The 13,589-nt window shown below is 43.1% G+C and overlaps 1 protein-coding gene across 2 annotated transcripts in view; it reads right to left on the reverse strand.

Moving 5' to 3' along the window:
- Positions 1 to 6,526, reverse strand: part of USP49 (ubiquitin specific peptidase 49) — a 72,408-nt gene extending 65,882 nt beyond the window's left edge. The window contains exons 1-2 of one of the 2 annotated variants that reach the window (XM_033102639.1): positions 5,072 to 5,643; positions 3,132 to 3,216 (exon numbers count right to left, since the gene is read on the reverse strand). The gene's annotated coding sequence lies outside the window, so the exon portion shown is untranslated. Of the gene's footprint in view, positions 1 to 3,131; positions 3,217 to 5,071; positions 5,644 to 6,491 lie in introns of those variants that run through there. The other variant, XM_033102638.1, reaches the window with a different exon arrangement.
- Between the last annotated feature and the right edge of the window lie 7,063 nt (positions 6,527 to 13,589).

The raw sequence follows: 13,589 nt of genomic DNA on the forward strand, positions 1-13,589 counted from the left end.
TCCTTATGAAAGCAAAGTGTTTTGAATTATTACAAGAAGCTTTAATAAGGAGCTATATTTCATTACTTTGATGATCACTTAAAAAGGCGGGTGGGGGGGTAAGAAGCTCACATGTGCTGTATTTTACATTTATCAGAATACAGCTACTAGTCCTTCCACTGAAATCGGACAGGCCTCTGCAGGTCACGCCTTTATCAAAAGGATAGGCTATCATTTTAAGAAAGACTGAGCATGAGCTGGAAGGTGGCAGTGGGGATGGGGTAGATTAAATCTTCTTACAGGACAACAATTGAAATGGTTATAGGTTATTTTGGGGGAGGTCACAGAATGTTACAATATTTATATTCATTCCCTTACCTTAGGCAAACCTATTTGTATTCATTGCAACCAATGTTCTTCAGGCGCTGCACTTTGCACTTAGATCTTTTCCAGCTCCTTAGAGCTACATGAGGATTTTCAAAACATACATTTCATCTAAATATGTCCTAGTCACGATGCTCAACAGCCCTGTGGCTCCTGTTTTCACTTACCAGTCACCCCTACATCTTCGGGAGCCAGCATATCCTGAGGACCCACTCATGTGTGAGCACATCATGCCAGGTGCTGAGGAGGTCCCCAGCAGAGGGGACACTGCCAGACACAGTTTTTTGCTGATGCGGAAGGGGCCTACAAACTTATCACTTACAGGTAAAAGAATGTTTTTCAGAACAAACTGAAGACAGCAAACCATAAAACCGCAAAATCCACTCTACATCCAATCTTGAGATTCCTTTGCTTCACATGCTTGACTAAAATCAAACACATATCAACTTGCTGATACACTCAAGACATTTTTCCCTTCTCTTTTTAAAATTAAGGTCTTCATAACCATTTATTTCTTTTTTAAATTTACTTGTTTAAAAATACTCAAGTGAGATAACATGATAAAGCAAATGGGCAAAATGAAATCTGGTGAATTTGTGTAAGGATGTATAGAAGTTTCTTGTACCATTTTTGCAACTTTTCTATAAGTTTGAAACATCGTAAAACAAAAACCAAAAGTCACCAAAAAAATAAAGTATTAACAACAGATGTTCTCTCATAGGGTTGTTGTGAGTTTTAATCAACTGCCATACTTAGTTCACGCTGGGCACTTAGTAAAAACTAATTATTAGTTTTTTCTTTAACGAGTGGATCAATTGTAATAAATGAATGACTCTGGTGGGGGATGTTGATAATGGGGGAGGCTGTGCATATGTGGGGGTAGGGGGAACATGGGAAATCTCTGCACCTTCCTCTTAATTTTGCTGTGAACCCAAAACTGCTCTAAACAAATAAAGTCTTAATTTAAAAAAAATGAGTGGATCACTTATTTAACCAAATTAAAGCCTGTGCAAATGTACTTAGCATATTATTTACACAGGAAACAAAAAGAAGGTAGTAAAAATTTACCAAGAGTCTGAAAAGATATTGCGTATGGATATCTGAACTGAAATCTGAGTTCCATCTTTCCTCAACGGGCAAGAATCTCTCAACTGTAAATCTGTAGGGTACATAACAAGTCCTGGGTCATTTTCTAGCTACAAAGGTAGACAGGTAACCATTAACCTGCAATGCAGTTAGGCATTTTTTTTTTATTGTTTTTGGATTGTTTTGCTTTATAAATACAATTTTATAATGAAAAAAAAGCATGTAAGAACCCTAATGTAATTTTTGCATTGGACATAACGCTTATGGTGTTTGTCTCATCTAGAAAGGGCCTGAGAAACAGTTAATAACAGAACCACAGAAGTAATTCAAGGACCAGCAAACAAGACCTCTTAAGGGATTAAAATAAACCAGCAATGGTGAGGGATGACTTCACACCAGTCGAGTAAAGGTAATACCAGCATAAGTGAGTCAGAACACAAACTGCCGGCAAAATGCCAAGGTTCAAATCTGATCCCCACCATTTGGTAGAATTCTCCCTTATGAGCAACAACAATAAAAGTATGTTATCAGTTAGTATTTGACCAAAAAAGAAACCCCAAGAATTATTTGTACTAAAAGATTATCAGCTATCTAACAAGTAGCTAAAGACACGTCTGAGCTCTCTTCCCAAAAGTGGCCTGAGGTGACCTCTGAAAATGGTTCGCTATTCGCTTGACCCAGAGAACCCCACAAAATCATGTAAATCGAGAGGTTCAAATCTACGGGTTCATTTTAAGAACACTCGTGAAACTCCCCAGGCCATCAAGGGTCTGCATCTCCGAAAAGCCACCAAGTATGTGAAGGATGTCACGTTACAAAAGCCATGTGTGCCATTCCGTCGTTACAATGGTGGAGTTGGGAGGTGAGCCCAGGCCAAACAGCGGGGTTGGACACAGGGTCGGTGGCGCACAAAGATGGCAGCGTTTTTACTGCACATACTTAAAAATGCAGAGAGGAACGCTGCACTTAAGGATTTACACGTAGACTCTCCGGTCATTGAGCACAGCCAGGTGAACGAAGCTCCCAAGATGCAGCGCGGAACTTACAGAGCTCACGGGTGGATTAACCCACACTGAGCTCCCCCTGCCACAGTGAGATGGTGATCCTCCCTGAAAAGGAACAAATGGTTCCTAAAGCAGAAGGGGAGGTTGCTCAGAAGAAGATCTCCCAGAAGAAACAAGAAACAAAAACTTACGGCCCCGGAGTAAATGCAACATCAAATAAATGCGAATAAAAGGAAAAGCAGAAGGAAAAAAAAAAAAAGAAACGTCTGAACAGAACCTTGAGCAAATGACTAAATCTGAAAGAGCCTCTATTTCTTCACAAGTGAAATGGGAAGAGTAATAGTGCCAACCTCACAGGACTGCTGTGAGGAGTAAATGGGTTACAATATGCAAAGGGCTTACAACTGTGTCTCGCACAAAAGCACTATACACGGTAGCTACTATTATGAAGTTTACGAAGACCTAGAGTCTTCTTAATACTATAGTAATCAGGTAATTTTACTCAAAAATTGAGAATGGGGCAAGAGAGAATAAATACAAATATAGATTAAGTGTGTGCTGGTTAGACAGAAGACAGACTCCCCTTATAGAGAAAATAATTACATGCTGGAAGATTATCTTCAAAGGTTGCCACATTACCTCTGAAGATTTATGAAAATAGGATAAATTCTTATCTACCTGGGATGATTTAAGTGGGATATTGACTGAAGTTGCAGGATAAAGGACTAGAGGTCCTTTCAAGGTTTCTTCCCATCCAAAGAATCTACGATTAACCAGAGAAACATTTAATTATGTACAACCTACCTATTTAAATCTGAAAATATAAACTTAAAAGTGTTTTGCTTAGCAAATAAGAGTGGGTGATTTAGCAGCAAGACGCAATTTTGTATGGCAGCATACACAAACAAAAGGCAGGACCCAAACAGATTGCCTTGGTTGATCTTATAGTTTATATTTTCTTCTTCATCAATATCAAATGAGTCTAAAATAATTTATATAAAGATACCAAGTATAAAACAATTACATTCTTAAAATGGCAATACCACACACAGAGTACAACCTCATAGTAGAGCCAGCCCAAATACACCTGTAAAGGAAGGGAATATGCACACACCTCTCAAAGAAACAGACACCTCATATGAAAGTCACTCTTCAGCTTGAAAGTTAACGTTTCAGACTAATCCTCTTGAAACTTAGCAGCAAAAAATAGTAATTTTAAAAAAATCCTCTGTTAAACTGCTAAAGCAAACTAGTCACCTCGAATACCTACTTAACAGAATCCAGAATACACGAACACAGCCACTGAATTCAGAAAGATTCAAGATTCTAAATTATTCACATATATTAATAACCAATGTTTCTGATAGCCACAAATCAAAATGGAATCTTTGCTAACTATTACAAGTGTCTTCAACCTCGTCTTTAATACAAACATCCAGAAAACAGTGGCAATCCAAAATTTACACAATTTTGAAAAAAAAAGCATCTCTGTGTATCTGAATGTACAAAAACAGTTTGCATTTTTTCCCTAAGGGAATTATATGTTATCCGTTGGCACCATCAAATGCAAAGTATTAACTGTTCACATTCTTAGCTAAATGTAAAAGCTTCAGAATAAAAACATCAAAACAAAATACTCAGTAAGAATAACCTAAATTTTGTCCCAAATTTCTTATCTTCCTTTTGATTTCCAAAAGTGTCTTAAAAATCCAAAGCTTCTAGAAAATTAATATTAATATGGCCTTTATTCACAACTAGAAAACAGAAGAGACAGTGGAGCTGCCCAAGGCGCCAGCTTACATTATCTTATAATTGTTTTTCATGATAAAAATTACTCATAAATTCATTATTTAACCTAAGAGATAAATTCTACTCCAAAATCCTCCACCATTCTACACATCTCCCTGTCTTTATTCCATTTTGCTAAGTAGGTGAGTTCCCTAGTACAGTATGAAACGTCCCACACAAAGCTAAAGACAGCTTAGGAACTCAAAGTCCTCACAGCCCTGATTTAAATCTCTTCCCCAGCAAACTTTCCTGGTTGGTTATCTGCCTTCCTCTGAAATGATTTCTCAATATTCTCCAGCCACCAAAAAAAAACCTGGTTGATTTTATCAAAACAAAAAGATGTTCATCTTTATCTCAACAGCTCTGGGATCTCTACTGAAAATGAAAGCACTGTTTCTAAAGCTGTCTGGCCAGTGCGTGCTGGTCAGGTACAACACTGCTACCACACAGCACGGATCACACTACACGGGCACAGACCCCTGTGAAAAAATACACCCCATTTCCCAGGATCAGAACCCTAGTGAAATGCTGAGATGTTGAGCACTGAGTTCATACTTTATCATGCAGACAAGAACAAAATCAAATCAAAATGGGTCTCATCTTTTCAAAGTGGACATGAAAAGTCAAACTGAACGCAATGAAAGGTAGAAGCAGATTCCAGGTTCCTTGACGAGAGAAAGGGCTTTCTGGAATTTCCTACTTTTAGGAACAAAAGGACTCAGTTTTAACACACAATTCTCTTCTCAACAAAGAATTCCTTTCCTGCTACCCCCCCCCCCCACTCTTACTTCTGAGTTTTCACCCCTAGCTCTAGGTCTCTCTTCACTCACCATGGTTGCTCCTCTTCCGCACCAAAGGCTGCCTACGCTTGATCCTCCACCATGGAGCCCGCGCCTTGACACAGGCAGCCCTTCTGGAGTATCTCCCCACAACATGCACATTTGATCCCCACCCCTGTGAGGGCTGGTCTACCCCGGTTCGGCATCCAACAGGACTCCCCCGGCTTCGCTTAACCCTGTTCTCTTCCCTTACTCCCCATCTCATCCTTCAAACCCTGGGGCCCACCTCTTCCTTGCTCTTCTCACTGGTCTGCTTGCTGTTAGCCCTGTCTCTTCACCTCACTGTTTTTACCTTGGATCCTGCTGAACCTCGTCAATCAACACAATTCCCCAGTGACCCTGTCCCAGATCGCCATCACTTCTTACCCCCTTCCTCTTTTCAGCTTTCCGGGTCCCTGATTGCCTTAGAAACGCCCCATCTCTCATCTCTATTTCCTCCCACCCTTCCACTACGCTCTTATTCCCAACTCCACCTGGTACGAGTAGTCCGGTGTCTCGTTCACCTTCTCTCACTTTGAAGAATGTACACCCACTGCCCACCACTGACCCATGCCATTTTCAGCACCTCGCGCTTCTCACCCCACCGCCGCCGGTCCTAGTCCTCCAGCTCATCTCGCCCGGCACTAGTTCACACCCTTGTCACGTCTGGCTCTTAATCACTCTCTCTCTCCTCGGCTCCCAACTATTACCCCGGCTCTGCCCCTCCGTGCCTCCCACTTCCAAGTCCCACAGCAGCACCCCTCACGCCGCTACCACCCCCTACAAAGCTTTCCCCTGCAGACCCTCGCTCTTCCACCTCACCCCAGGATCCCTCTTCCAAGCCTTGGTTTTCCTCACCTCATGCCCTGCCCGGCTGACTTCCTTAATGCCCACCCCGGTTTTTGCCTCCTTCCTACCTCCTTGGCTGGCTTTTCCTCACTCTCCGCTCCCTGCCTTCTAACCCTTTCTCCCCTTAATCCTCATCTCATTCTCAGACCCGTATCCCGCAACCGCCCCCAAGCCTTCCTTCCCCTCAAGGAAAGACTCAAGGCTTTCACCCCAAACCCAGTCGTCGCCCACCCCGCCAAAATCAAGCGCCGGCGCGCCTGGACTGCCGGCTCTCGCCTCCCGCCGGCCCCCGCCCCGGGCGCCCCCAGCCCGCCGGCGCCGCGGTCCCGCCCCCTGCCGCCGCTCCTCCCGCCCGCGAGGCGCGCGCCGCCTTTGTCGCCCCTCACCCGGTGTGTGAGGATTTGGCTTCTTTAAAGGGGAGGGCCACTGTGCCGGAGACTCCTGTCCCCGCCTCCAAGTCTTAGAATGGGCTCCCCGGCCGCCGCGTCCTCCCCGGTCCCCGTCCCCCCACCCCCCTGGAGCTACCCCCTTTGCTACCTCCCCACCTCCTCGGCCCCCTCCCCCGACCCCCCCGTCTATTTACCGCCATCATCAGCACGCGCGAGCTGTCACCAGGGCGCGAGACAACCGAACGCAGCCCCGCCCCCTGCCCACCCATTGGCCCGCCCGCCGGAGCCCCGCCCCCCAGACCCCGCATTGCGCCAACGGCGCAGCGCTGGGCACCGACCTCGGCACAGACGTCTGCTCCGAGGGTTCGCGCCACCGGCGCAAAGTTTAGGGTCAGCCACAAACGCGAGGCCGGCTTGAGCCTAGCGTAAGGAGCGGCGGCGTAGAAGGGCGTTGTGAATCGCGGGTCGAAGTTTGGTTGAAGCACAGGAGGGTAAATAAGGAGGTTTCCAGACAAAGAGACTCTTAAAGGTACCGAGTCTTGTGTCTGTCCCTCCTCCTTAAAGGGCCAGAGACTCTACCGAGCCCATCTCCGCCCCCTTCGCCTAAATCCTTCAGTCGCGGAACAGTTAACGGAATTTTTACAACAGTTCCCGCACTCTTTTTTTGAAGCTTCTTTAACATCTCTTCCACTGACAACGGGAAAAGCCTTTCTCACTAATCTGTCCGTTTTCGTGTTGTTCCTGTTAAAAGACTAAGTTTTAACCGTGTCGTACAGAAAGAAGCAGCCTCTTAGCCAAGGGATTTCCAGAGGCGCGTTTGCAAAAGTTACTTACTATTGGCTCTCAGACGCGTGAGCACGTGTCTGACTTTTGCCACTGATGCCCAGGCGGGATTCAGCTGTTTTATGGAAATCCCAAGGAAGAGGTTTGCATCCCGTACACTGAAGACGTTCAGCAGATCGTCGGAATGGAGACCAGAGGGAAACAGAACGGCAGCTATTTCTACAAGTCTTCTCTGCTTCTGGGGTGCATTGTCCTGACATAACGTGAAGGGGGGAAGGTGGTGACGTTACCCCAAATAAGACCAACACTGTTACATCACCCAACACAAGGCTAATGTAATGTGTAAAACAAGTAAAAGCTTACATTTAAGCATAAAGACAAGGAAAAAAATAAACATCAGTTATCAGCTACACTGGCTCAAGGCTACACACCTGTAAATGTGAAATAAAGGACAAAAGCCAAAGAACAATAAAATAAGAAAAGAACACGTGCATGTCTAAGCACGAAACTATAATGCCTGCAGCCAATCATAATTAAGCAGGAAAACATTTCCAAAGATAACTAACTTGGACATTTTTAAAGAGGTTGGATGGAAGGAAAGACCTGGGATTGATTTGGTGAGGATTTCTCATGTGATTGAAGAGTTCAGAGTTAGATCTAAAATTCAGCATTCCCTTTGTAGTCTATCACCTTTAACATACTTTTCTTTAATTTTTTTTTAAGAGTTTATTTGAACAAAAACCAATGACACATGCTGGGGAGCAAGATCGCCAATGCTCTCTCTCTAAGAAATTCTTATCTTACATTATATATAACTACTTAATTATCTATTTCCTCCCCTTGCTCCCCAAACCCCCCCAAGAAAATTCTTGGCAAATAAAAATTATCTTATTCAATGTTAATTCTCTAAAAAAGATCCTGACACATAATTAGTGCTTTTGTTGAGTGAAGGATTTGGGAGACATTTAAGACTTCTGAAGGGATGCTTTCAGAATAGCAATCTAGGGGGGCAAGAGTCTCCGTGCTGTGAGCATGTATTAGAACAGGTTTCTCTCAGTGTGGCCTGTGGAGCCCTAGGGATCCCTGACACCCTTTCAGGGTCCCTGGGATCAAAACTATTTTCATAATAATATTATTTGCCTTTGTCACTCTGATGACATTTGCACTGATACAAAAGTAACGGTAAGTAAAATTGTTGCTACCTTAGCACAAATCAAGGCAATGGCACTAAATTGTACAGCAGTCAAGGTATTCTTCACTGCCATCCATGAACAGGAAAAAAATACCTGTTTCACTTAAGGAAATCCTTGATGAAACACTAAAAATTATTTTATTTAAGTACACATCTTTTCAATACCACTCTATAGATATATGCATAAAGCACTTCTGTTCCTTACCTAAATACAGTGTTTTTCTTGAGAAAAAGCACTTAAGCAATTTCCCTGAATTTTGAGCTGAATTAGCAACTTTCTTCGTGGAATATCATTTTTATTTGAAAGAACAGCTCACAGATAAATCAAAGTGATTCAGCCTTGGGTATCTGACATTTTCTCAAAAATAAAGTGAGCCTGACATCATTTGTTAGCAATGATCAAACTCAAGCTCTCAAGCCAAATTTAGAATTTTTTTGAAAACTTGTATCCGTTACTGTGGCTTAATAGCTTCCCAAGACTTTTCTGATGAGATTGGTGGTGATATTAACAAATAAAATTTTTTGATATTGTATCATGAAATGTGCTGACATTTAAGAGATCTGCAGTATTTTCTAAATGACCAAAAGCATGATGCTACAAAATCAGGCATCAGTAAAAGATCCCTTCAAAGTTCAAAACAAACCAATGAATGTTTATAGTAGAGTACAAAAAGTTTGAGGTTCTACATTGCAACAAACCTTTAGTGCACTTGTGATTTATCCACTCAAAGAATATCCACAATTGTCTGAAAAGGTAATTAATATACTCTGCCCCTTTTTCAAATGTGTGAGGTTGGATTTTTCTTCATATTCTTCAACCAAAACAACAAATGTCAACAGATTGAATGCAGATAAGAGAATTCACTCTCTTCTATTATGCCAGACATGCAGATTTGCAAAAATATAAACAATGCCACTCTTCTAACTAAATTTTTTTTAAATAGTATTTTTCATTCACTATTTTATGTTAACATACAATGGATGTTACCTTTAAATGAACAAATGCTTTCATTTTTTTCATTGTGAGTTTTAATAAGGTAAATATCAATAGATATAACCGATATAAACAAAAGCTCTTTGGGGTACTCAATAATTTTTTATGAGCGTCAAGGAGTTCTGAAACCAAAATGTTTGAGAATTGTGTATTAGATGGAAGCAGAACGAATAAGAAAGCTATTTTCAATAATTCAAATATGAAAAGACTATGCAGGATAGCTAATAAAAGGTTTTATTGTAGCTTCAGAGTTAAAAGAGTTTAGGTGGGGGCCGGCCTGGTGGCTCAGGCGGTTAGAGCTCCGTGCTCCTAACTCCGAAGCCTGCCGATTCGATTCTTACATGGGCCAGTGGGCTCTCAACCACAAGGTTGCCGGTTCGACTCCCTTAAGGGATGGTGGGCTGTAACCCCTGCAACTAGAAAACGGCAACTGGACCTGGAGCTGAGCTGCGCCCTCCACAACTAAGACTGAAAGGACAGCAACTTGACTTGGAAAAAAGTCCTGGAAGTACACACTGTTCCCCAATAAAGTCCTGTTCTCCTTCCCCCCCACCCAAAAAAAAAAAGTTTAGGTGGCTCATCAATGAGGAATGGAAAATAGAACCAAGAACACTGATCTTTCTTTAAAGACACAGCTGGTTATGGGTGCAATCACAATATACGTGGCATTAAAAAAAAAGGTTAGAGACAGTCACAACATAGGCTTGGGAGCTGAGGGAAAACAGGGATAAATGCTCCACATAAAAGATAGCCTTTTCTATCCTACTTTTTTTTTTTTTAAAGCCCAGCCTCTTTTCCTTTACATTATATTGTAGGAGAACAAGTAAAATCTCATCACTACGAACTAGTATTAAAAACATATTTCCATGCTCAACAGATGGTCCACACAACTGTGCTCACTGATCTGGTTACAAAAAATACACCTGCACGCAAATCCTTTCTCTGCACACTCTCTCCACACGGCTCATTCTCTTATTACAATATTCTTTACATTGGAGAATTTTAACTTGCCACTACGTAAAGACCCCGTAACTTCCCATCTTAAACATCCTAACCAAACACCAATACCTTCAGAACCATTAACAGATGTAAGAGCAGAGACATCTCTTTGCCTACACAGCACTCTGTCCACATCTGTTCTCCCCTGAGCCTCTCAAGGAGCCAATGCAATACGGCAAATCAGCAGCATTGTTCCCACTTTACAGATGAGACACAGAAAGGCGCAGAAAGGCCGACCTGATTGAAGTGACCTGGCAAGTTGGGAAAATTACTATGGCTAGCACCCAGCCACCCATCTCCTAATTCATGTTCTCTCCCCTCGTGGGCTCTCCCCAGGTGCCTCAGGACACCTGTCACCTCTACATCCCTAGCCTTGCCTTTTCTGAATGACAAAAGATGTCCAATACTGAATTCTGCCTTTGGGACAATCTAGGACATAGAAATGTGGTCTTCAGTATTGTATTTAGTATTGTATTGTTTTTTAACAATACAATTGGAGGCTCTTTTTTAAAGCCTCCAAAGACAATTCCGTAGACTTCATATTAACCTTAAAAACAGGTCTATGCCATCGGATGGGGCAGAAATGTGTTAGGAAATAAAAGAGAATAAAAAGAAAATTAGGAACCTTTGCCCTAGTCAAGAATTATTTTTTTAACTTTTATTTTGTTTTAAGTTTGTTTTCCCAGGACCCATCAGCTCCAAGTCAAGCAGTTGTTTCAATCTAGTTGTGGAGGGCGCAGCTCACAGTGGCCCATGTGGGGATTGAACCGGCAACCCTGGTGTTACGAGCATCGTGCTCTAACCAGCTGAGCTAACCAGCTGCCCCTAAGAATTTTTTTAACTTGCCAATTTCATCAGCGAGTCTAGGACAGGGGTGTCCAAACTGCGGCCCGCAATCCATTTTTAATTGGCTCACAGCAAATTCCAAAAATTTATTTAGTTTACTTAAATAAACCAGGTGAGGCAATACATACTTCACCTCGAGTGAGTGGCCCGGCTGTTTGTGTATTTTACTGCATACGGCCCTTGGTGAAAACCGTTGAAAAACGTTTGGACACCCCTGGTCTAGGAGCTATTTCTCTGCCTCACCAATTACATCCTTCTGAAAAATGAAAATATTATTATGCCAAAATACAACAGAATAATTTTCAGATCCCACGGAGTGAAAGAGCAACTCCTGGGGCCACCAAGAAAGCTATAAAGATTGCTTCATTCATATTTATTCCCACTCATTTCTACAAAGTTGTGTGTATGTGTATGAAGAGACAAGAGAAGGCAGAACCTATAGGAAAGGTAAGAGCAGGACAAGCTGGGTAAGTCCAGCTTCCCAGAAACTGAATGGCCTGAAGGACTCCACAATGAAGGAGGGACTTCCCTGGAGAGAACCCCAGATGAGGGGTCCAAAAGGCAGGGCAAGCTCTTGCTCACAATGAGCCAGTTGGATGTATCTCATCCCGGGTTTCCGCTTTGTCTTCCTGCTGTTATCCTTCAGGGGCTGTTCTCCCTTTACAGACTCACTGTTTGGATCATGGATCTTTGCGATCCTCTCCTGACCTGTGTCAATTCTATTCCCCCCAAACTGCACGTGTACACAAAACCATGTCCAGGTTCAAGGAATCTCAGGCCTCTTGAGGCTCCCCTCGGGGATTAATAGCCTGCAATAAGATTAGAACCCCTACTTTAGAGACACTCCATCCAGCACCAACTAACGATAAATTCCCTCATTAAGTACAATACAGTCTCCACAATCTGGGAGGGAAAAAGCAGGTATGTTTTGTTTTGATTTTTGTCTCAGAGTTAATGAGGAAAGGGATGAAACACAGAGGGAAGGATTTCCCTAGATGAGGCCAAGTCAAGGGACGGTGGAAAGATGAGTACTGAATGCTGGTCACACTCGCTGACTTAAAGGGTCCCTTCTAACCGGAGAGGCTGAATTTGGAGTGCTCTGCACAATGGAAGAAACTCACTGTGGGAGAGTCCACCCCCAAGAAGTGACTGCTCAACGGCCAAAGACACCAACCCCTAGGAGAGGACCCAACTTGTAATACAACTGCTTTCAGCCATTACACGTGGCAGTTGTGACTGGGGCCTGCAGCCCAAGGTACCCACACAACAGCAGATAAGGAGAGGGAGACTGTGGCGAGGGAAAGGCAGTACTGGGAGTCACAGGTATGAGCTTGGAGACAGAGAGGAGATATATACCGGGGCCGCCAAAAACATGTCTACAAGTGGACACTTTGGTCAGCGTTGCTCAAGCAGTAGTTCGCCGTCATCAGAAGTGTCTGGATGCTGATGGTAACCACTTTGAGCACCTCCCGTAATTGCAGACGTCAAACGTGACTTGTATTCGCCCTTTGTGATTGATGTATATTGAGTATTACAATTTTAAGTTTTCCTTTCTTAAAACGTGTCTTACATTTTTTTGGCACCCCCAGTATGTCAGTCTTGCCTGGCTCTAGATCTGTCAATGTCCTCTCATGTTCAGTCTCCAGCCTTTCCTATACTCTATTTTAAGTCTTAACGTTTGACACCCGGAGGACATGTTTATGTGGGAATTCTAACTGCTCCTCTTACCCTCCAGGATTTGGAGAGAAATGTTCACTACCTCATCCCGAAGCCTCCGCCATGAATATGGACACACTGGGTTGGCGTAAAGTGGCGGCGGGGAGGAGTGGTCAGTTTCTAGGTATTTCCTTCAGTGGAGCAGCGACCCTAACAGATGGTCCGGGGCAATGTGACTACTTGACACTCACAATCTGAGGAGAGCAAGCAGGAGGCAGCACGGGGACAGGTACAGAGAATCAGACTAGCACAGGAGAGACCATAGGAAAGCAGAGCCAGAGTAGAAACATTAATGGATACAGGAAATGGACTAGACCCAAAGTAGAACACAGTGTTTCCCCAAATCCCAGCAATTGCCTTTTGCTCCCACAAATTTGTGTCCTTTGTACTATGACTTAATAGTTCCCTTTAAATGGATTCTTAAAAAAAAAAAAAAAAACTTATCCCAAGGAATAAAGAGCTAGTAGCTATATTTTTCTCTACTGTACATTAGAGTAAGACATAAGTACTGCTATAAAAATGTTTTCCACGTTCTACCTGAAATCCCCTGGCACCACACAGAGTCCAGGTGCCACACTTGGACACATGCTAGTAGCCAGGAGTAGTCCTGAGTCTGAAGTTTGGTCCTGACTCCAGCCTCATCTCTCAGCATGACCTATCTGGGGTCCACTGCCTCCCCATCTTATAGTGAAAGAGAAGGTGAGCCCTCCAGCTGCCCTGCCTCGCTCTGACTGTCACAGTTGGCAGATCTCTGTGCCTCTG

The sequence above is a fragment of the Rhinolophus ferrumequinum genome, chromosome 3, assembly GCF_004115265.2.
Source record: "Rhinolophus ferrumequinum isolate MPI-CBG mRhiFer1 chromosome 3, mRhiFer1_v1.p, whole genome shotgun sequence".
Classification (NCBI taxonomy): domain Eukaryota; kingdom Metazoa; phylum Chordata; class Mammalia; order Chiroptera; family Rhinolophidae; genus Rhinolophus; species Rhinolophus ferrumequinum.